Raw genomic sequence first — 22,301 nt, forward strand, 5'->3', positions numbered from 1 at the left:
AGGGTGATACAAGCCTGGTAGGAGAGGCAGGTGAGCAGCCCCTGTGGGAAACACTGGGTTTTGATTGTAGGAAACACTGGGTTTTGATTGTATGTCATGGTACCACTCTCTCTGGAACCCTTTCTGGTGGGGACAGTTGTTATGCTGCAGCCAACGGCTGTAAAATGGCTCAGTAGATCTCAATAATCAGAATCTAATTGTGTTATTCAATCAGGCAATAACTTGCTTTCATCTGTACAAATGACTGAGTTCATAACTCAGAGGAAGTATTTCATAATTTTGCTGAACTTCCCTTGAAGAGAACAGCTAACTGTTAATTTTCTCCTTACTGTATTTCTGTTGTTTTTTAATGATATCACTTACATCTGAATGCTTCAGTGCCCATGTAATTTCCCTACTTGTATCTTTGAAAGAAGAATGACTAATATTTTCCAAATTATATGCTGTGGCTGTTAAAGGGAGAATGGACCTATGTATGATTTGACTGAAGAAAAACAAACCTTTTAAAAGATTATCCCCCCCCCCCCCCACACACACACACATACTCTGCTCCTTTAAAAATAGAGTTTCATTTCTTCAAGCTCATACCTGTCTCTGACCCTTCAAGGTGTACGTTACCTGCATAACACAACTCCAGTATGGCCAGCAGGAGCAGAGTAAACCATGGCACCAAGCACCCCATCAAGTCTCTTCCTGGAGAAGTCTCCTCCAGTGATGGTGACTCCACCACCTCCCTGGGCATCCCATTCCAATGGCAAATCACTCTCTCTATGCAGAACATCTTCCAAACACCCAGCCTAAACCTCCCCTGGTGCAGCTTGAGACTGTGTCCCACCTGGCTACCACCTCCCTTCAGGTAGTTGTAGATAGCAGGAAGGTCTGCCCTGAGCCTCCTCTTCTCCAGGCTAGGCAACCCCAGCTCCCTCAGCCTCTCCTCATAGGGCTGTGCTCCAGACCCCTCCCCAGCTTTGTTGTCCTTCTCTGGACACCTTCCGGCAACTCAACATCTTTCCTAAACTGAGGAGCCCGGACCTGGTCACAGGACTCAAGGTGTGGCCTAACCAGTGCTGAGTACAGGGGCAGAAGGACCTCCCTGCTCCTGCTGGCCACACTGTTCCTGTGATAGGCCAGGATGCCATTGGCCTTCTTGGCCACCTGATATGATGTCTACAGATGATGATAAGAACCACTATGTCACTATAGGTGGTGAGCACAGGAGCTAGTGAACACTTGAACTGCCTTCAGCATTTGTGGTTCAGCTGTTTATGTTGCTTAGTTAATACCCATGTCACTGGGTCTGCTCCTTTTTCTCACTGAATTGAGCAAAAATATTGGCACAGAGATTTAAATCCTGATTGTGTTTCATCCAAGTTTTAACATTGGAACCTCAGCTGAAATCCCGGTTCCATCTACGCTAATTGCTTATATGCTCTGTGGAGGGAGATAGTTTCCTGGAGCCTATCAGGGTCTTAATGTTAGTTAAAGTGGTCTTAGATTGCGCACAGAGGCTCACAGAAGCATGAGCAGAGTGTGGTTCATCTTTTCCAACAGACAATTTTAATCAAAGCACCAGAGAGAATATTTCCCTCTAGTATGTTTCTCGCTGCTTTGCACTGCGCTGTTTTCATTACCCCTCGCGGCGCCTTGCTCTCTTCCCAAGAAGCCCCATGCAAGGCGGAGTTCCTTTTTCTTTGCCTTCCCTCTAGGAATGCTGCTTCTCAGGTGCTTTTGCAGCCAGCACAACAAACAAACAGCAGCTCTTTGACGCAGAAGCTGAGGGCAGAGCGCCTTGTATCACTTTAGAAAGCCAATGGGTTTGTCTGGCTTTAGGCAACAGTGTGAAAGCAGTCGCTCCAAGTCGAAGGGGTGATTCAGCTCTTTCAGAGAGACCTTTTCCCCACACCTTTTCTTCTTTTCTTCCATTTTCTTTCTTTCTTTTTTCTTTTATTTTTTTTCAGCTGAAACAAGCAGCAGTTCTTTATTTAAATGATCTTGATCATGATGTGAGTAGGAAGGCGCCTTCCATAGTTAGCATTGTGAGGGAGAAACCTGATAATTAATTTATTCCATGATAATAGCAGGGGTAGCTTTAAGGTTTTTACCATCTGTGCTCCTATGGGAAGGAGGAGCAAAGCCAATACAAATTTAACCTTCAGATTTATGCTTCTGTGCTTCTCCATTGTGCCTCTAAAGTTCTTCAGATGAAATCCTTAACTATTTCACTACTGTATGAGAGAAGAAATGCTCCAGCTTCCAGATTTCACTCATATCTGTAGGATTTTGTTTAATTTTATGGTTTAATAACTATTCAAGGCAAGACAGATATTTAGTGAGTGCTAAATCTGATTGCACCTGTGTGGCTGCGTGGTCAAAATATCCAAACTTAACATTAAATGCTGTATCTGATTTAAATCTTTATCTCCTAACAAGTAACGTTGCAGTATTCTAGGATACACAAACAGAAAACACAAGATCTCGCTTATGTCTACTGGTTTTACAAGGACAAAACTCCAGTGGAAGTAGGACAAAAGGAAACTGTTAGCACAGTTGCATGCCAAAATGTAGGATAAAAAGCGTATTGATTTGCAGGTTCATCTGGATTTACAGGGAGAAGACCAAGGAGAAACCAGGGATATCTGCAACTGGACAGATGACCTATGAGTCAAGAGTCAGTTTATTAGGCAAAGATCAAAATGTAGCTGCATCCAGAAGGGGTCAGGGAGTCTTACTCTTCCAACCTTCCGCTGGGCAGCACTGAGTTTCCTTGGGAAATTGTAGAATGATTAAAGGTTCGAGGTTGAAATTCAGAAATGGCTGCAAAGTTGGGGGTAGGCTCTAGAGAGCAGAACTCTTTATTGATGTGAGAGCCAGAGGTGGAGTCATAGGAAAAACTATGCACTCACTTTCTTTCTTAACTAGGTCCCTATCAGACCACGGGAAGGCTTCCTCTGTATTTTACTGCATCTAACTACTTACTAATTACTAATGTTTAATCATAGCTACATCCTGGTGAGCTTGGTCCAGAAAGTGGAGTCTTCAGGGGCAAAATGTTCTTCTTATTTTGGACTAGTTAAAAAACTAAAAACTTAACCCACTGTCCATTCATTTTGTGCAGAAGGTTGAGCTTTGCTTTCATTTGAGTGCTTTACATCGGACTTGGTAGAACAAGCTTTAAGGAGGGTGGGGGGAAATAAAAGAGAGATGTTTTTCTTATTGACCTACTTACTGATGGGTGTCATGGGATTCTTTGGCCATGTTTCATGGTGAGGTGCAGAGTCTGTCCCACAGAGGAAAAAACCAGCAATATGGGAACACCTGAGCTGCTCTTCCCATGATGCCTTTCCAAAACTCACGTGAGTCCTACCGTAAATAATCAAGATAGCTATATTTGGATTAACTGTGCCTGGAGCACAAAGGCTCTTAAATGAGGTCTGTGTGAGGCAGCCTGGCTCTGCAAGCATTGTGGTTGTGTCTGAGAGTTTTGCATTGCATGAGCTCAGCTGCTTGCGTTGTGCTTGACTGAGGAAATTTCAGACATTGTAGCAATGGGCTAGCTGGCCTTTCTCTTCTTCATGGTATTGTCACTGGGTGGTACAATTTGATGTGGGTAGTACTTTGGCTTTATGCAGAGTATCCACTCCATTACAGTTGACAGTGGAGAGCTGATGGTAGATGCCTTTGGTTTTTCAACTGAGAATGTTCAGGGTTTGGCCTGTGAAACGCTGAAGCTTTCCCTGGAAAAAGTTGAGGAAGCTCTTGCTTTTATTCTCAGCAACATTTCCTGTGAGCAAAATCCATGCACATTTAAAAAGCTCTCTGCTCCCCACTTTGTAGACTCAAGGAATATCAACAAGGGCTGCAAAAATCAGAGAAACAGAAAGTAAGAGTATCAAAGAAAAAAATGGTTTATTTTATTTGTTTTTTACTTATTTCAGTACTGAAACAATTGCTATCCCATGCATAACACCAACTGAAATCTGCTGAGGCGGAGTTGTACTCCAGTAGTTGTGTATATATCTAACAGGTGGTTTTAAACAGGTCAACATACTTCTATCTACATAATGGTTAAACCAAACCTAAGCTTTTGGTGCATGGAAAGATGCTTCTGCTGCTCCAACTCTTTAGTGAACAGAAACACAAGCCATGAGGAGTTAATCCTTCAGAAATCTCTGACACAAGCAGTTCCTCCCTCATTCATGCAATCTCCTACACACTTAAGTAACTTCAAGAATGGCAACGACCCTCTTTGTATACCTCTTTGTCAGATAACAACCTGAGCTAGGTAGCAAATGACACAGTGCTGTTACGTTCACCAGCTCTACTAATACTGATGGTACAAAGGTAGTAAATTTGTTGCTTTGAGTTGCCCATTACTTGGGACTAGACATCCTGGACTACTGACACCAGATCTGTCAGTTCAGATGCCAGCTCACTATGATATTTCATCAGAAGCAGGCAGGGCAAGCAACCCTAGTTCTGCTGAATTAACCAAAATGCACAATTTTCAGGTTTTTGAAGGCTTTTCCCTCTTATGGTGGGTTTGGGACAGTTACAAAGGTACTTAATTCTTTCTAGACCCTCCTGCAATGCTAACCTCTAAACCCTGTATAGCAGTGGAGTGAGATGGGAAGAGATGAATACTGTTGTGTTATGCAGCTGCACCAGGTCTGATCACTGTTAGATGACCCCAAGCCAGATTCACAGTGACTTATTGAGCCAGGGCACTGCTTGCACCTATTGACTGTCACATGGGCAATAGAAGCAGGACATAAATCTTATTGAATGGTTTACATCTTGCAGTCACTGGGAGAGCTGAGGCGAGAAACACAAAGGAAAGCAGCAAACTTTGAGCAGGCAGCAGCCTCTTTGGTAATGCTTCAGCACGGATTTGTTCTTGCCTGTTGCTGTTTGATGATCAAACAGCAGAGTCACATTTTACATTGGGGTGAGAAAGTTTTTAACATCTCCCAGCCAGTTATACCTAAATTTGCATGTCCTTACTAATACACTTTTTTTTATTGAAGAAAAAAGCCCCAGTCTTTTTTCCCAAACATGTGCTTTCTGAGGTTGCCTAGAGACAAATTTCTACTCCTGCTCCCTAACCCTCCATCATCTGCTGCATGGTGCTGGATTTTGCTGGCCTCAAGCCCTTTAGATGAGAAAGGCTGTTCAGTTTGTAATCAAGGATACCTGCAGCTTGCTTCTCCATTGTTACCCACAAGATTAGCCACAGATTCAGTTTGACAAGACATAACTAATGTGTTCAGGCTAAATTATATGAAAGCAGTTATCATATTAACTGTGATCTCATCTCTGCCTCTTGTACAGAGTTTTTCCTTTCTGGTCTTCAGTTATACTAAGCTGTTGTGGGGTTTTTCTTAGGATTTGTTTTTCTACCCAGATGCTAAGGATTAAATTATGGATTTTTAGTTTCTAGTGTAATTGGATTTTACACAGTCTGTGTAGCTGTCATTGAAGAATCTCAAAGTGCTTTGAAAATGTTCCCAAATGAAGCATCACAAAACTTGAGGGAGGTGAGTATTGCTACTGGAATGGGTTTAGAGGTGGGTGAGCAGTGAGCTAGGGAGCTGCAGGGCATTGCAAATGAGGTGACCTAATTGTGGCCTTCCAGTATCTGAAGGGGGCCTATAGAAAGGCTGGGGAAGGACTTCTCAGGATCTCAGGTAGTGATAGGACTAGGGGGAATGGAATGAAGCTAGAGGTGGGGAGATTCAGGCTCGATGTGAGGAGGAGGTTCTTCACCATGAGAGTGGTGAGACCCTGGAATGGGTTGTCCAGGGAGGTGGTTGAGGCCCTGTCCCTGGAGGTGTTTAAGCCCAGGCTGGATGAGGCTCTGGCCAGGCTGATCTAGTGTGGGGTGTCCCTGCCCATGGCAGGGGGGTCAGAACTAGATGATCCTTGTGGTCCCTTCCAACCCTGAATGAAACTATGAAACTATGAAACTATTTCCAGGAAATGATTGGTACAGAGTTCAAGAGCAGGCTTGGATGACAAAAGGATTTAATTTTTCATGGAAAGCAGCCACTAGTAATTCTTCCCAAAAAAAAAACTCAAACCAACACCAAAACCAGACAGAACCAAAAAGCAGCACCCCAAACCAGCCAGCCAACAATCCAAACCAACCAACCAGTAAAACCTGACTATTGCTGCAGTGACGATTTGTTACAGCTTTGACTCAGCCTGCAGCTGAGCTCCAAGCAGTGGCTTTCACAGACTCCCCCATGCCCTTTCTGAGTGGGATGGGAAGGAGGATTGGGAGCAAAACGGACACAAGCCCCTCTGGGTCAAGATAAGGAGAGTATAATGAAATGGAAGTGCTGGAATGGGTCCAGAGAAGGGCCACGAGGATGAGCAGAGGGCTGGAGCACCTCTCCTATGAGGACAGACTGAAGGAGTTGGGGCTGTTCAGTCTGCAGAAGAGAAGGCTCCAAGGTGACCTCATTGTGGCCTTCCAGTATCTGAAGGGGGCTACAGGAAGGCTGGGGAGGGACTTCTCAGGATCTTAGGTAGTGATAGGACTAAGGGGAATGGAATGAAGCTGGAGGTGGGGAGATTCAGGCTGGATGTGAGGAGGAAGTTCTTCCCCATGAGAGTGGTGAAGCCCTGGAATGGGTTGTCCAGGGAGGTGCTTGAGGCCCTGTCCCTGGAGGTGTTTAAGCCCAGGCTGGATGAGGCTCTGTCCAGCCTGATCTAGTGTGGGGTGTCCCTGCCCATGGCAGGGGGGTTGGAACTAGATGATCCTTGTGGTCCCTTCCAACCCTGACTGATACTCTGATACTATGATAAATAACACACACACACAAAGCCCCCAAAGCCCCAAACCAACCAAACAAAAAAGAACCCCCAAAATCAACGGATTTTTCTGGAGAAACCAGAGCAAGGTGAAGAAAGTGAGAGAGGAAGAAGAAGCTTCTAGGAGCAAAGAAAGAGAACCCCAGAAACAGGAAGCATCTGACATCAGTGTCTGAACTCTAAGCCCCATCATCCTCTGCCCCAGGCAGCCCATTCCTTATACAGCTGGCATGTTGTCAGCCTGGTATCAAGTACCCACTTCGGCTGGCTGTCTTGGTTGGTGTTCCCTCCCAGCTCAACCTTGGACACCATTCTTTTCAGTTGTCAGATATTGTGGTGTCTTGTAAACGCTTCCTCACTGGACCGTGTTTGGCAGCTAGGCTGAGGAATGGGGATGTCCTGGTGAAAAATACCCCAGGTTTGTAAAGTGTCTGCTCAGTGAAGATAAAATGGAAAAGTTGGAACCATCCTTAGGAGAGCAGAGGTCATCTTGAACAAGTCCTTGATGTTCAGACAAAAGTCTATCTGAAAGAGGGCACAGGGAGATGCTCTTTTGCAGAACTTAGTCTGGGTCCAGCAAAACTCTGGGATGGGGTTCTCTCAACCATCAGTCTCCAGATTTCAACATTTCTTGCTGTCAGCAAACACAGACATGGCTAGCACGCCTTTTCCTAAGTGCTCTTCATGGTTGTCCTAAATAGGGCCCATTTGCATGTACTTTCCTTTAATTTGCTCACTTCTGACAAGCTCTAATGATTTCTACTCTTTCAAAGCCCTCTTTGCCCATTAGTTTTCCTTGACTTCATTTCCTCTGTAAGCATCTCCTCTGAGGGAAATCCTCTGACCTCTAAATAATATAGTACATCATCTGTGCTCCCCAAAGTCAACAGAGACTCTCGATACAGGCGGGAATGAAAGGAGAAGGCAAGCAATAAAAATGAAGTTCATGATTAATGGAGGTGAAACCTTTAAAAACTCCAATGCAGAAGAGTAGAGCTGAACCAGAGCTGAGACAAAAGCCTGTTCCTTTTACAAACAAGCCAGCACTTTGAACACTTCATCTGATACTACTGAAGGCAACGATCATTTTGCAATTCATTTCTGCAGTGGGAAGAGCTGGCTGATTCCGTGAGGAAAAGCCCGTGGTTACAAGTGATTTGAAAAGAGTCATTGAAAGCACAGGGGAAAAGTCAGGACTTGGAAAAAAGGAAAGGAAAGGCTGAGGATTTAGGACTGGGTTTCAGTTAGCACTCAACAACAACAAAAAAACCCCACTAAATTTCAGAAAACTTTTTCACAGTATCACAGTACAAGAGAGGTTGGAAGGGACCTCAAGAGATCATCAAGCCCAAGCCCCCTGCCCAAGCACAATCACTTAGAGTAGATCACACAGGAATGCATTCAGGTGGGGTTTGAAAGTCTCTGGAGAAGGAGACTCCACAACCTCTCTGGGCAGCCTGCTCCAGGCCTCCATTACCCTCGCTGTAAAGAAATTTCTCTTTTTTTGGGGGGGTCATATGTTTTTATCAACTTCACCACATACCCACACCCCATCCCAATGAATTGTCCTGGTGTGAGTTAGAACAGAACAACAAAGTTGGTGAGGGGTTTGGAACACAAACCCTATGAGGAGAGGCTGAGGTAGCTGGGGTTGATTAGCCTGGAGAGGAGGAGGCTCAGGGGAGACCTTAGTGCTCTCTAGAACTACCTGAAGGGAGGTTGTAGACAGGCAGGGGCTCATCTCTTCTCCCAGGCAACCAGCACCAGAACGAGACGACACAGTCTCAAGCTGCGCCAGGGGAGGTTCAGACTGGATGTTAGGAAGATGTTAGTGATTGCCCATTGGAATGGGCTGCCCAGGGAGGTGGTGGAGTTGCCATCATTGGAGGTGTTCAGGAGGAGACTTGATGGGGTGCTTGGTGCCATGGTTTAGTTGATTAGGTGGTGTTGGATGATGGGTTGGACACGATGATCTTGAAGGTCTCTTCCAACCTGGTTTATCCTATCCTATCCTATCCTATCCTATCCTATCCTATCCTATCCTATCCTATCCTATCCTATCCTATCCTATCCTATCCTATCCATTCTATTCTATTCTATTCTATTCTATTCTATTCTATTCTATTCTATTCTATTCTATTCTATTCTATTCTATTCTATTCTATTCTATTCTATTCTATTCTATTCTATTCTATTCTATTCTATTCTATTCTATTCTAATTCTGTTCATTGATTTTGGTTTTCAGCTCAGTCTTTTCTATGTGCTGACGCTTTCTGAAGTGAATGGCATGATCTCACAGCCACTTTCTGCTTCTGCACAACTAGGCAAGTGGCTTTTGCAGGAGATCATGTACAATCACTGAGAGTAGCCTTTGGGGAAAAAAAAAGAACTTCTACAAAAGACTTTCTTTATGTTCCTGACTCTCTCATGCTGCATGATATTTCAGATGACTTGAAAAATTAAGCAGGTGGTGTGGTATAATTGAGATTTGGATGCCATGTCTACAGATGATGTCAGTGGTCAGATGGATAATGATGGACAAGGTCATCAGCTGCTGTTGGTGTGGGCAGCAACATAGGTTATCTTGAGTCAATATTGAAAGATGTATTCTGGTTTGGCACCTGGAGGACAAATGCACTGCTAATGCTGCAGAAAGGTAGCTGCTTGTGGAAGTCTAGACTGGGAATGAAGGAGGAAATCCTATGTGTTGAAAAAATTCTTCGCACTCAGGTCTTCCATTCAACTCTGAAATGTTGTGCTTAGACCAGGGCCAAAGCACAACCCAGCATTGACTGCACCCTACTGCAACAGTGATTTTGTATCAATGCCCAGTTCTTTCACATCTACTGAGCAGACACCTCTTGTCATTCTTGTCCACGTGGATGCTCTTGTTAAAGGGAGCTCGATCCCAAATGTGAGTTGGTCTTGTTGGTCTTCAAAGACATAAGCAAGTGACTGCAGCACAGTAAACAACTGTCACTGGCTGTGTGCACATGCTTAGCCTACTGCTCACGTATTTCAACTTCATTTAACTCTCTCCCCTTGTGGCAGAAGAGGACTCAGTAGCTGATTGCTTACCTTTGGAAGGCATTTAGAAAGCTGGCTGTGGGCATCAGGACTCGGACTTGTGTGGCAGTAATGAACACAACATGCAATAAGTGCAAGATTCTCTGTCATACAGCTTTTATCTCACTTTGTAACACACATTAGTTAATAGCATGACTGTATGTTTAAAACTTGCTTAAGCAATAGTAGGCTGCACTTGCATTCCAACAAACATAATTAGATTGCTTTCGCTTGGCACAGTTTTGAGTGCATGAGCTGCAAACAGGCAACAGTCAGCTGCTGAAGAAAAGGAGGGCAGAGAAGCAGAAGCGAAGCTGGATGTGAAGCATTAGTTAATGGCATCGTGTGTGTGTTGCAGCCTCTCATTTTTCTCTGCTTTCTCTTTGTAGATAGTTCTGCAACTCGGGTTTAGCCTGAAACAGAGCTCTCTTCAGCTGGATATATCATGTAAACCAGAATAGTCCCGTTCTCATTTAAAAGTAGAGAAGGTGCAGTTTATTCTCTTTGCTGCTAGGGATTACAAACAAGCACTGAAGTCTGCATTAATGCTACACTTCTCAGACAAATTAATTCATGAAGCCAGATCTATTTGTGTGCCTACATGTGAATTTGGTCTCAACATATGAATTCATCTGACAGTTGCATAACCAACTTGGACTGTGATGAGCTATGTAAAAGAAAATGTGAGTTTCCTGTGAAGTGAGGAAAGATATTTATGCTCAGTCTTTTCTGCAGATGATGAGGTTGTTGTCTAGTTGCACTTGCAGTGACTTTGCTGCCCCTTTAGTCTCTTGGCTGGAGTGCTGTGCTTCCTCTCAGCTGCAGTTTTTCTAGTAACCAGTTGAAAGTGAGCTTCCAATCCAGACACTGGCTTGGAAAAGAACAGCACATGCAAGAGAACTGCGAGCAAAGCTCCTGCACCCTGGCTCAGTGTCTTAATCCAAGCCCTACCTCGCCTCTTCAGACATGCCTTGGCTGCAGGTTACGTGCAGAGAATAGTCCTAAGCAATGACAAAGGTCTCTCTTGGCTTGCTTGTGCTGAGGAAATCCTGAATTAAAGCTGCTTCATTACTTTCAGTCTACTCCTCCACACTTGAGCAGACGCTGAGTAAGCGGAAGGCTTTGGCAGAAGGGGATGAGAAGAGAGGGCGTCTCAGTGGGAACTCTCCTTCCTTTGCTTGCTGCAAGTCACAGCTTTAATGTGTCTGTAATTTGGTTTTTTCAATTTTGTTAATGGCAAGTTGTCTGCTTCTGAACCATGCTTTGCACCGTGCTTCCTCTCATTTCATTTTGTTTCTCTGCCATGGTGACTTGAGAGAGAGAGAGAGGAAAAAGAAAAAAGGGAGAAAAAAAAAACCCCACACCAAAAAAAAACCTTTATGGCACATCAATATTTGTCTGAAGTCATTGTCTTGCATGATGATTCACTGTCAAAATAGTGCTGCAGTAACACTTGACATGCCACACTGGAAGAACTTCTGAGCCAGTACAATGTGCTGTTTCCATCTGCAAGATTGTGAGGGAATCATTAACAAAAAAGGCAGATCTTTTGACACGATTCAGCATGGCAACTTCAGCGTGTTGTGCTACTCTATACCACAGACCTGCTACTAAATGGGCTGTTTGACGTGATGCCTTATAAGGGATTTAGAGATGTCATGTGTAAGTACTTTACAGTCTTTGTGATGCAAATGAAAAAGGATGTATCCTGCAAAATATTAGGGGCAGTGCAGATACCGTTACTCGAAAGGTATTTGCCTGCACAGCCACTCCGTATAGCCCAGGTCAAGTTCTGGTCCTTGCTAATAACTGTAATTAAGTCCAGGTAATGGCATTGTAATAGCTAAAAAGCCCTTTATTCCAGCAACATTAAAACAGGTGCTGCATTGCCAAGCAGCTGCTGGGAAGCAATATGCAATTAAGAGCAAATTATGACACTGAACGTTGGGCTCCTGCATTCCTCACACGCCTCTCAGAGTTCTCACGTTATCTGGCTACCGCACAGGGCAATGTGCACAGCTATGTCACTGCGGTTTGCTTAAGGACGGCTGCCACCGATCCAGCTGCAAGCAAAGGGAGATGGGGAAACGGTGAAACTCGGTGGTTAGAGACTTGCAGCACTGGTGGCAAAAGGTGTTAAAAGGAGTTTTTAATAAGTAATGAACACAGTTATGCTATGTGGGCAGTTTAAAAAATGTGACTGCTGACTGCAGAGGGGGAAGGAAGCCTCCCTTTGTCCTGTGTGATCCTACATCTAGTAGTACGGCCCCCATTTTAGAATAAAAAAAACCCAAAACTTTATTTATTTAGAATAAACCAAACCAGGTTGGAAGAGACCTTCAAGATCATCATGTCCAACCCATCAACCAATCCAACCCACCTAAACAACTAACCCATGGCACCAAGCACCCCATCAAGTCTCCTCCTGAACACCTCCAGTGATGGCGACTCCACCACCTCCCCAGGCAGCCCATTCCAATGGGCAATCACTCTCTCTGTATAGAACTTCTTCCTAACATCCAACCTGAACCTCCCCTGGTGCAGCCTGAGACTGTGTCCTTTTGTTCTGGTACTGGGTGCCTGGGAGAAGAGACCATCATCCACCTGTCTACAACCTCCCTTCAGGTAGTTGTAGACAGCAATAAGGTCACCCCTGAGTCTCCTCTTCTCCAGGCTGAGCAACCCCAGCTCCCTCAGTCTCTCCTCACAGGGCTGTGTTCCAAACCCCTCACCAACTTTGTTGCCCTTCTCTGGACTCATTCCAGCAAGTCAACATCCTTCCTAAACTGAGGGGCCCAGAACTGGACACAGTACTCGAGGTGTGGCACACAGCCCTCAGTTTACATCACTCTTATCCTGAGCTGAGAAACACTCATCTTTCGTTGCCATTGCATGATGTTCCTGTCATCTTGATTATCTTGCTTCACAGGGATCTGTCGAGGAATGGCTTGAATTGCAGGGACATGGTTCTGTGGAACAGCTGTTTGAACAGAGTGTGTAGGCCAGACTCCATCTTCTTGTTTACTGCTCACAGCTTAGCTGGTATGCTGATGCAGCAAGGCCACCACAGCCCTGTGACTGTGCTTGCAGATAGCACCATGTGAAATAGTTACTTATAAGATAGTAGTGTGTGATACAAAGTATATGTGAAACAAAGAGCTACTGAGAAAGGAGGCTGTGAAGCTGCACGTAGGTCTAACCGCAAGTAGGCTGGATATTATAATGTAACCCTGTATTGATAGCCAATAGAATAATGACACTGGTGCCTATTTAGCTGAGATGCTTTATAAGCCGTGCTTTCGAGCAATAAAGTTGAAGCTTAATTACCAATCCTATTGATTGTCTTTTCAATGCTTCCCGCACCGCGACAGGGATCTCATCTGAGTTTTGAAGGACCCCTCCCGACCGTGATTGAGAGATGGGACAAAGCTTGATACAAGCAAAAGTGTCTCCTTTATTGTACAAAGTCTTTTCTTTATATAGGATAACATAATCAATCAAAAGCAACTTGTGATTGGTTATTAGATGTGTCCGTGTGACAGTTACAGATTCGTGATTGGCTGCTGAGGAAATGCCAGGGAGCACACATCCCTCGGCAAGGCACAGACAGGTGTTAGGCAAAACACAAATGAACACATATCTCTTATCTAGGTTCAGACAGAAGACAAAAGACTCTGTTGCAATTTTTGCCAGCTCCTATTTTCAGGTCCTTGTGTAGCTTCCCTGAGTCACAATGGTCGTTGCTAATCAGCTAAATGCTTCTTTTCTCTCTGCACAGCTGCAGTTTCTTCCCAGGGTTTATGGCCCACAAGAGCTAAAACATTTCCTTCTATCAGCTGAGGACTGCTTGAGGTTCTACTCCCTAAATTCAATCCTTCACCTCCCCAGCTTGTGCTCAGCTCTCCTCTGTGCCTTTACATCAGAGCAGAAGAAATGCATCTGCCCCAAGGTGCATGTTTTGAAGGGACTTCCTTAAAGTTCACAGGCTTAGAAACTTTTACATCCTTGATAAACTCCAGAATCAGATTCACAGTTCAATTAGAATGACCGGGATGGCAGGTTTGATTCACAGCAGAACATAAATGCAACAAGCACAACACCAACAATGCAGCAAAACAGGCAAACAGTTATCAAATATTCATGGAACAAAGTGTGGTAGAACATCTCTTCTTTAAGGGTTTTGACTTCAGTCAAAACTTGGGTGGTAAAGAGGAATCCTAGTGCATTCAGTAACACAGACAGGAGGAAAAGCTGTGTGAGGCTTGCATCAGCCCCGGATGTAGGATGGTAAACAGAGATCTCTTGTACCAAAGTGCCTTTCCCCTCCCCCTTCAGAAGCTTCTTAGGATTTCTTGGTTGTGAGATCACAAGCCATTGCCACAAACTATCTGTGTCAATTGTGTTTTTTTAGGATTTAAATGTAAGAGCAAGAATTTACTTTCTGGAGCCTTCCCTTCTCCAGGCTGCAGATTCACATCTGTAAAAGGAAATAGGCAAGGCCAAGGAAACTCCTTCAGGTTGTCCTCATAGGAGAGGTGCTCCAGCCCTCTGATCACCTTTGTGGCAGTGGTCTGGTCCTGCTCCCTCAGTTCCATGTCCTTCTTGTGCTGGGGGCTACAAGAGCTGGATGCAGTGCTTGAGGTGAGGTCTCACAAAAGCAGTGTAACAGCTCAGACTCACCTCCTTGTCCTGCTGTCCACACATCTTTCGATGCATCCTATGTAGGGACTGTTGGGTGCTCCGTGGGAAACATTGTCCCGCAATCAACCAAGAGAGGAAATTCTCACCTGAAAAACTTTCAAGGGGAGATTAGTGTGTGCTGAACCACAGACCCCACACTTGGCACCCTGGTTTTACTGAGCATGAGGGCAGAGAGATTTCACCATTTTGCTCTGTTTAAATCTTTTCTTTTACTTGTGTCAAAGACCATTGCTGCTTTAGCCACTGCGCTGCCTGGAGAATTAAAGTGCTGGCCAGAGTCACAGTAGGTACTGATACAGGATCACAGAATGGTAGGGGTTGGAAGTGACCTCTGAAGATCATCTAGTCCAACACTCCTACTAACCCAGGTATGCTTAGATCAGGTTGAACAGGAACATGTCCAGGCAGGTTTTGAAAGTCTGCAGAGACTCCACAGCCTCTGTGGGCAGCCTGTTCCAGCGCCCTCAAAGATGTTCTTTCTTAAGTTCAAGTGTAGACTATCTTGAAAGGCTGCCAGGATAGCAAGTGCCTGTGGGTAGTCTCTAATACAGGATTCTTGTTAAGATGCAAGTACACATCCAATGTGAGAAATCTTGGTTAAAATGGTAAGCACAAAGCCATGCAACTCCTTTGCCTACTGTATGCTGAAAAACTAACCATGTCCATAGGGCAGTTAATAGTTCCTGTAAATGTAAAAGGGAAATGTTTCTGGTTTTCTTGGTTGACTTCGAATTGTATGTGTGAAACTGACAGGATTTACAGAGACCCAAACCCCTTGATGGTTCTGCATACTGCATGTACATTTCTGGCCTCTTACCTTCACTTTCAGTCACAGCATAGTGAGTCTGTTCCCATTATTTTTTTTCCCTGGCTTCAGTTAGAATTAGGACATGCAAAGTAGTAGAAAATGAAAATCATGTACAAAAATTAACCTTAAGCCTGTTTAGCATTACACACCACCACCAAAGCTTCTGCTGGGTTTCGGTGGTGCTGTCTGTTGAGGTGGGAATTCTATTTCCAATAGAGCTCACCCAGACAGAGACACGCTGCTTCACCAACCTTTGCTAGCTTGAATTCAGCCAGCCTTGCCGGAATTAGATCTCAGTCCACCCTGCAGAGGTGGACGTGAAGAGCTTGATGCTATTTTCCCATCACCTTCCTCCCCACTCTGTGGAACTGCTACAGGCCATAGGAATGCTTGAAATGAGTCAGAATGAGCTCAAATAAGAAGAAAATAATTGATCCCTGTCATGAGAAGCCATTCCACCAAGCATCATTGCAAGGCTAGGTTTTGCAAAGGAGTGCCCGTGACGGCTTTAGCTGTTCACCTGGGCTCTTGCCACACTCTCACTGCCAGCTCCCCAAGAATTCCACCATTCAGGATCACAACTGACTGGAAAAAGTGATGTCTCATTCATTTAGCTGAACTGTTAAAGGGATTTTGGCCTTTATGCCTCAGTTTCATGCTTGTAAAGTTGGGACAATAACACTTGTGTGCAGTAGGTGAGCACACTAAAATTCATAGAATCATAGAATCAACCAGGTTGGAAAAGACCTCAGAGATCATCAAGTCCAACCTGTTACCTAGTACCTAACACCTCATGACAACTAAACCGTGGCACCAAGTGCCACGTCCAATCCCCTCTTGAACACCTCCAGAGAGAGTGTCTCCACCACCTCCCTGGGCAGCACATCCCAATGGCCAATTACTCTTTCTGGGAAGAACTTTCTCCTCACCTCAAGCCTAAACCTCCCCTGGTGCAGCTTGAGACTGTGTCCTCTTGTTCTGGTGCTGTTTGCCTGGGAGAAGAGACCAACCCCTTCCTGGCTACAATCTCCCTTCAGGTAGTTATAGACAGTTTCCCCTGAGCCTCCTCTTCTCCTGGCTAAACAACCCCAGCTCCCTCAGTCTCTCCTCATAGGGGTTGTGCTTGAGACCTCTCCCCAGCCTTGTTGCCCTTCTCTGGACACTTTCAATTATGAATTATTATGAAATTGCAGGGACCCTCAGCTGACACAGTAATAGGAGCTCTATAGTCAGCCAAGTTTGTTGGTTTGTTTTTTCCCAACGGTGACACTTGATCTGTAGCTGCAGGTACTTATTTATTTATTCAGTTAGTGAGTACATTTTCAATTGTTATTATTTATTGTTTATTTGTTATTTGTGTATGTATTTATTTCTTTCTCATTTATTTATGTAGTCTGACACAAAATGAGTGTGGTTCCTGCCCACCACTGGCTTGGCTTTGCTTTAAAAGGTAAGGTGTCATGGCCAAGTCTTTCAAATTAAGAATATGGGGGTTTTTCCCCCACTTTTGTGTTCTTTGCCTATTCTTTCCTTGACTGAAAATCTGTAGGAAAAAAATAAATACTAATTCCTTATGCCAACAACTTTCTTAGCCTTGCTAGTTTAACCAAATTGTCTTGAAGGCTGCTGGTGACCCAAGCACACACCTGGCTTTTTAAAAGGCTGCTTGGAACCCTCCTTTTCAGTGCTCTGCAAATATTTGCTATGAAGACATTTCTTACAGTCAAGCGTTTGAGTTCTGTGGAAAGTGTGCTGCCCAGCACACTGACAGCTCCTTCAGTATTATGGTCCGGCAGTATGTGTATTTCTTCCATGGTAACACGTTCCTGTGGCCAGAAGGTGGCAGTGACCTGGAAGAGAGGGGTGGGAGTGGGAGAAAATTAAAACATATATGTCTTTGGGACATTTAATCATAATAAAGCCAGGGAGGAGTTGCTGGCAGCAGGAAGCAGGCAGCTCTTCCTGATTCATTCTAGCAGAAACTTCCTTCTCTCTCTCCTTCATCTCTATGATCTCTCTATCTCTATCTCTAGGATATCTGTCTCTCTCTCTGTATACATATATCTGTCTCTATCATCTCTATCTCTATCTCTCTATCTCTATCATCTTTCTCTGTGTCATCTCTCTCTCTCCTCTCTATCTCTGTCTCTCTATATCTGTCTCTATCTCTATCATCTCTCTCTCTTTCTCTCTATCTCTATCTCTCTCTCTGTCTCTATCTCTATCATCTTTCTCTGTCATCTCTCTCTCTCTCTCATCTCTATCTCTGTCTCTCTATATCTGTCTCTATCATATCTCTCTCTTTATCTCTGCCTCTATATCTCTGTCTCTACCTCTCATTTCTATCTCTGTCATCTCTCTCTCTCTCTCATTTCTGTCTCTGTCTATATCTCTGTCTCTATCTCTCATTTCTATCTCTGTCATATCTCTCTCTCATTTCTGTCTCTGTCTCTATCTCTGTCTCTATCTCTCATTTCTATCTCTATCATCTCTCTCTCTCATTTCTGTCTCTGTCTATAGAATAGAATAGAATAAACCAGGTTGGAAGAGACCTTCAAGATCATCGCGTCCAACCTATCACCCAACACCACCCAATCAACTAACCCATGTAACCAAGCACCCTGTCAAGTCTCCTCCTGAACACCTCCAGTGACGGCGACTCCACCACCTCCCCAGGCAGCCCATTCCAATGGGCAATCACTCTCTCCGTGTAAAACTTCCTCCTGACCTCCAGCCTGAACTTCCCCTGGCGCAGCCTGAGACTGTGTCCTCTTGTTCTGGTGCTGGCTGCCTGGGAGAAGAGACCAACCTCTGCCTGTTTACAACCTCCCTTCAGGTAGTTGTAGTTGTATCTCTGTCTCTATCTCTCATTTCTATCTCTATCATATCTCTCTCTCATATCTCTGTCTCTGTCTCTATCTCTGTCTCTATCTCTCATTTCTATCTCTATCATATCTCTCTCTCATATCTCTGTCTCTGTCTATATCTCTGTCTCTATCTCTCATTTCTATCTCTATCATCTCTATGTATATCTCTATCTCTATCTCTCTATCTCTCTATCTCTCTATCTCTACCGCCATCTCTATCGCCATCTCTCTCTCTCTCTCTCTCTCTCTCTCTATCTCTCTCTTTCTCTCTCTCTCTCTCTCTCTCTCTCTCTCTCTCTCTCTCTCTCTCTCCCTCTCTCTCTCTCTCTCTCTCTCTCTCTATCTATCTATCTCTATCTCTATCTCTAGTTCTATCTCTATCATCTTTATCTCAATCTCTATCTATCATCTTTATCTCTATCTCTATCTATCTCTGTAACATACATTTTGGTGAAAGCTGTGAAGCTGATCTGAGCAAATCAGGCCATCCATGTGGATGTATAAATGAGTCAAATGACCTCCAAAAAGCATCAATCTTACAACACAGTTGTGTAAAGTAACAGATCTCAATGGTGAGCACTGCAAGCAACTCTGAGAACATCAGAAAAGGGGGAAGAGGGAGAGAGTGGGGGGATGAAGAAGCAGCAACCTCTTTAATTCAAGTTTTGTTTTGCTCTTCCAAAACACAGCACTGAGGTAAATGAGGCACACACAAGGGCAAATGTGCACAGCATTGAAATAGTGGCAGGGGGGAAGGGGAAGGCATGTTAGCAGCTACTGTTGAGGTAATACAGCTGGCAATGAAGTCATTTTTACTGACAGCTCAAGTGGTTTGTTGAAAATGAAGCTAGTAGGTTAAGTTCTGTTCCCCCATGGAGCAAATGGGAAGCCTATCCTTGATGCTAGAGGTTTAAAGGCTGAGTTTGACCTGTAAAGTAGGGTAGCAGTTGTTTGCTGGAGACCAGGAGCACAGAAGATCATTATAATACGTGGTAACTTCTGTTTCCTTCTTGAATCACGGCTGGGCAAGGGGAGCTGCACAGGTACTTTGTGGGATGTGACAAATGTTATCTGTTAGCATATATGTGCTGGGGATAGCATGAGAGGGCCAGCGGCTGGCAGGTGCCACTGACTGGCAGTAACTAAGCTATTTACAGCGTGGTGTGTTCCTGTAACAAATGAATTTAGGTATTGCAATCCAGTTTAGAGCAAGGACTATTGCAACAAAAATGACACACATTACAATAATGGTTACTCTAGGACTCAGAGTAATTTGAAATTAGGATCTGCTAGGAAGCTCATGTTGCTGGAAAAAAACCTTATTTTGCAGTTATTGAAGTAGCCCAGGTGTCTTGAACAAGTGATGGCTGAAGGGAGAAAGAGCATACTTTCTGGGGCATAGGAGTTTGACACTGTCTCCCACAGCATCCTCCTGGAGAAACTGGCTGCACATGGAAAATTTGCAGGGCAAAAACTGCCCACATCAACCCAGCACTACCATTACCACTAAACCATGTCCCAGAGTGCCATGTCTACACATTTTTGAACACCTCCAGGGATGGTGACTCCACCACCTTCCTGGGCAGCCTGTTCTGATGCCTAACTACTCTTTCAGTAAAGAAATTTTCCCTAAAACCTAATGTAAATGTCTCCTGGAGCAACTTGAGGACATTTCTTCTCATCCATTGGGTTTGATCAGGAGCCTCCATCTAGGGCCAAAGAAGGACCTAGAAGTGCAAGAAAAATGCAATGTCCCTATTGCATATACCTTTCTTCATTAGACTTTGAATTGTACCAAGCTTTCCATTTCTGTGGTTTCCTGGTACACAGTCTCAGGCTGTGCCAGGGCAGGTTTAGGCTGGATGTTGGGAAGAAGTTCTTCACAGAGAGAGATTGCCCATTGGAATGGGCTGCCTGAGGAGGTGGTGGAGTTACCATCACTGGAGGTGTTCAGAAGGAGACTTGATGGGGTGCTTGGTGCCATGGGTTAGTTGATTAGGTGGTGTTGGATGATGGGTTGGACACGATGATCTTGAAGGTCTCTTCCAACCTGGTCTGGTCTGGTCTGGTCTGGTCTATTCTATTCTATTCTATTCTAACCTGATTCAGGCTAGGTGTCAACTTTACTGTACAAAATCTTTTCTTTGTAAAGGCTAACACAAGAAAGAAGCAGTTTGTGATTGGTTATTAGACTTGTTTGAGCAACGGTTGTAAAATTAGGATTGGCTACAGAAAATGCATCACACTAATAGCTATATCTTACTAAGGTTTTAGCAAGGGTCAGAGAAAAATTAAGAGATCAGGGACTCCATTACAACAATCTATGATACTTGCAAATTACACAGAATCACCAAGGTTGGAAGAGACCTCAACGATCATTGAGCCCAACCTGTCACCACAGACCTCATGACTAGACCATGGCACCAAGTGCCACATCCAATCCCCTCTTGAACACCTCCAGGGATGGGGACTCCACCACCTCCCTGGGCAGCACATTCCAATGACAAATGACTCTCTCAGTGAAGAACTTTCTCCTCACCTTGAGCCTAAACTTCCCCTGGCACAGCTTGAGACTGTGTCCTCTTGTTCTGGTGCTGCTTGCTAGAGAGAAGAGACCAACCCCTTCCTGGCTACAACCTCCCTTCAGGTAGTTGTATACAGCAATAAGGTCTCCCCTGAGCCTCCTCTTCTCCAGGCTAAGCAACCCCAGCTCCCTCAGCCTCTCCTCACAGGGCTGTGCTCAAGGCCTCTCCCCAGCCTCGTTGCCCTTCTCTGGACACGTTCAAGTGTCTCAATGTCCTTCTTAAACTGAGGGGCCCAGAACTGGACACAGGACTCAAGGTGCAGCCTAACCAAAGCAGAGTACAGGGGCACAATGACTTCCCTGCTCCTGCTGGCCACACTATTCTTGATGCAGGCCAGGATGCCATTGGCCTTCTTGGCCACCTGGGCACACTGCTGGCTCTGCCTGGCTGCTCTCCAGCCATTTCAACCCCAGCCTGTAGCACTGCATGGGGTTGTTGTGGCCAAAGTGCAGCACCTGGCACTTGGACTCCACCCATCTGTCCAGTCGGTCGAGGTCCCTCTGCAGAGCCCTTCTGCCCTCTAACAGATCAACATCTCCTCCCAACTTGGTGTCATCTGCAAATTTGCTGATGACTGACTCAATGCCCTCATTCAGATCATCAATGAAGATATTAAAGAGGATGCAGCCCAGCACTGATCCCTGGGGGGACACCATTGGTGCCTGGCTGCCAGCTGGATGTGACACCTTTCACCACCACTCTCTGGGCTCTTGCACTTCAGGTCATAATGACCATTTGTAATCAGGGATCTGTTTTCTTTCACAACTACACTGCTGCATTGTGTTCCCATGGTTTACGACCCATCAAGACTAATACGTCTTCTTCTATCAGCCTGGTAGTGCTTGGAGCTCTGCTCCCCAAGTTTAACCCTTCATGAAAGGAATTGTTTGTAGCTTTTAGTAGTTTTTAATTGAAACACTTTCTGCAGGAAAAGACTACTTTCTTTGCCTTTCTTTCTTTTTTTCCTTCATGAAGGCTGCTAAAGAATTGAAACATCTTTCTTCTGTTCTTACTAGTCCCTGCTTCCTCAACATCTCATTAACCCCAGAGCATAAGCACTTCCTACTGCACCTCTTTTCCAGTCTCACCGTACAACCTGACTGGAGTTCAGCCTCGTTTAGCCCAAAGCAAAGTAGGAGAGGGCAAGCAGATGTTGAGACCAAGAGAGAGTTCAAGATAGTTTATCTGACTGTTGGGAAAATTGGGTGAAGGGAAACATCAAAATGCTTGGGGCAGAAATTTTGTTACGGTGTCTGAGGATAATGAAGTTGAAGACTTGATTGGCAAGGATGCCCTCCACAGCTGTTGGCACATCTGTGCAAAGGGTCAGGCAGTTTGGTTTGTGTAGCTGCTGTAACAAAGATGTTTTCAAGGGTGTCACAGAAATATATGGCCAGCTAGTAAAGTAAAACCAAGTTTAATTATTCTAACCTGGGTCATGATCAGATGTCTTACTTCTC

Source organism: Melanerpes formicivorus, unplaced genomic scaffold, assembly GCF_026170545.1.
Source record: "Melanerpes formicivorus ecotype bairdi unplaced genomic scaffold, bMelFor1.0.p_v2 SCAF_3, whole genome shotgun sequence".
In the NCBI taxonomy this organism is placed as follows: Eukaryota; Metazoa; Chordata; class Aves; order Piciformes; family Picidae; genus Melanerpes; species Melanerpes formicivorus.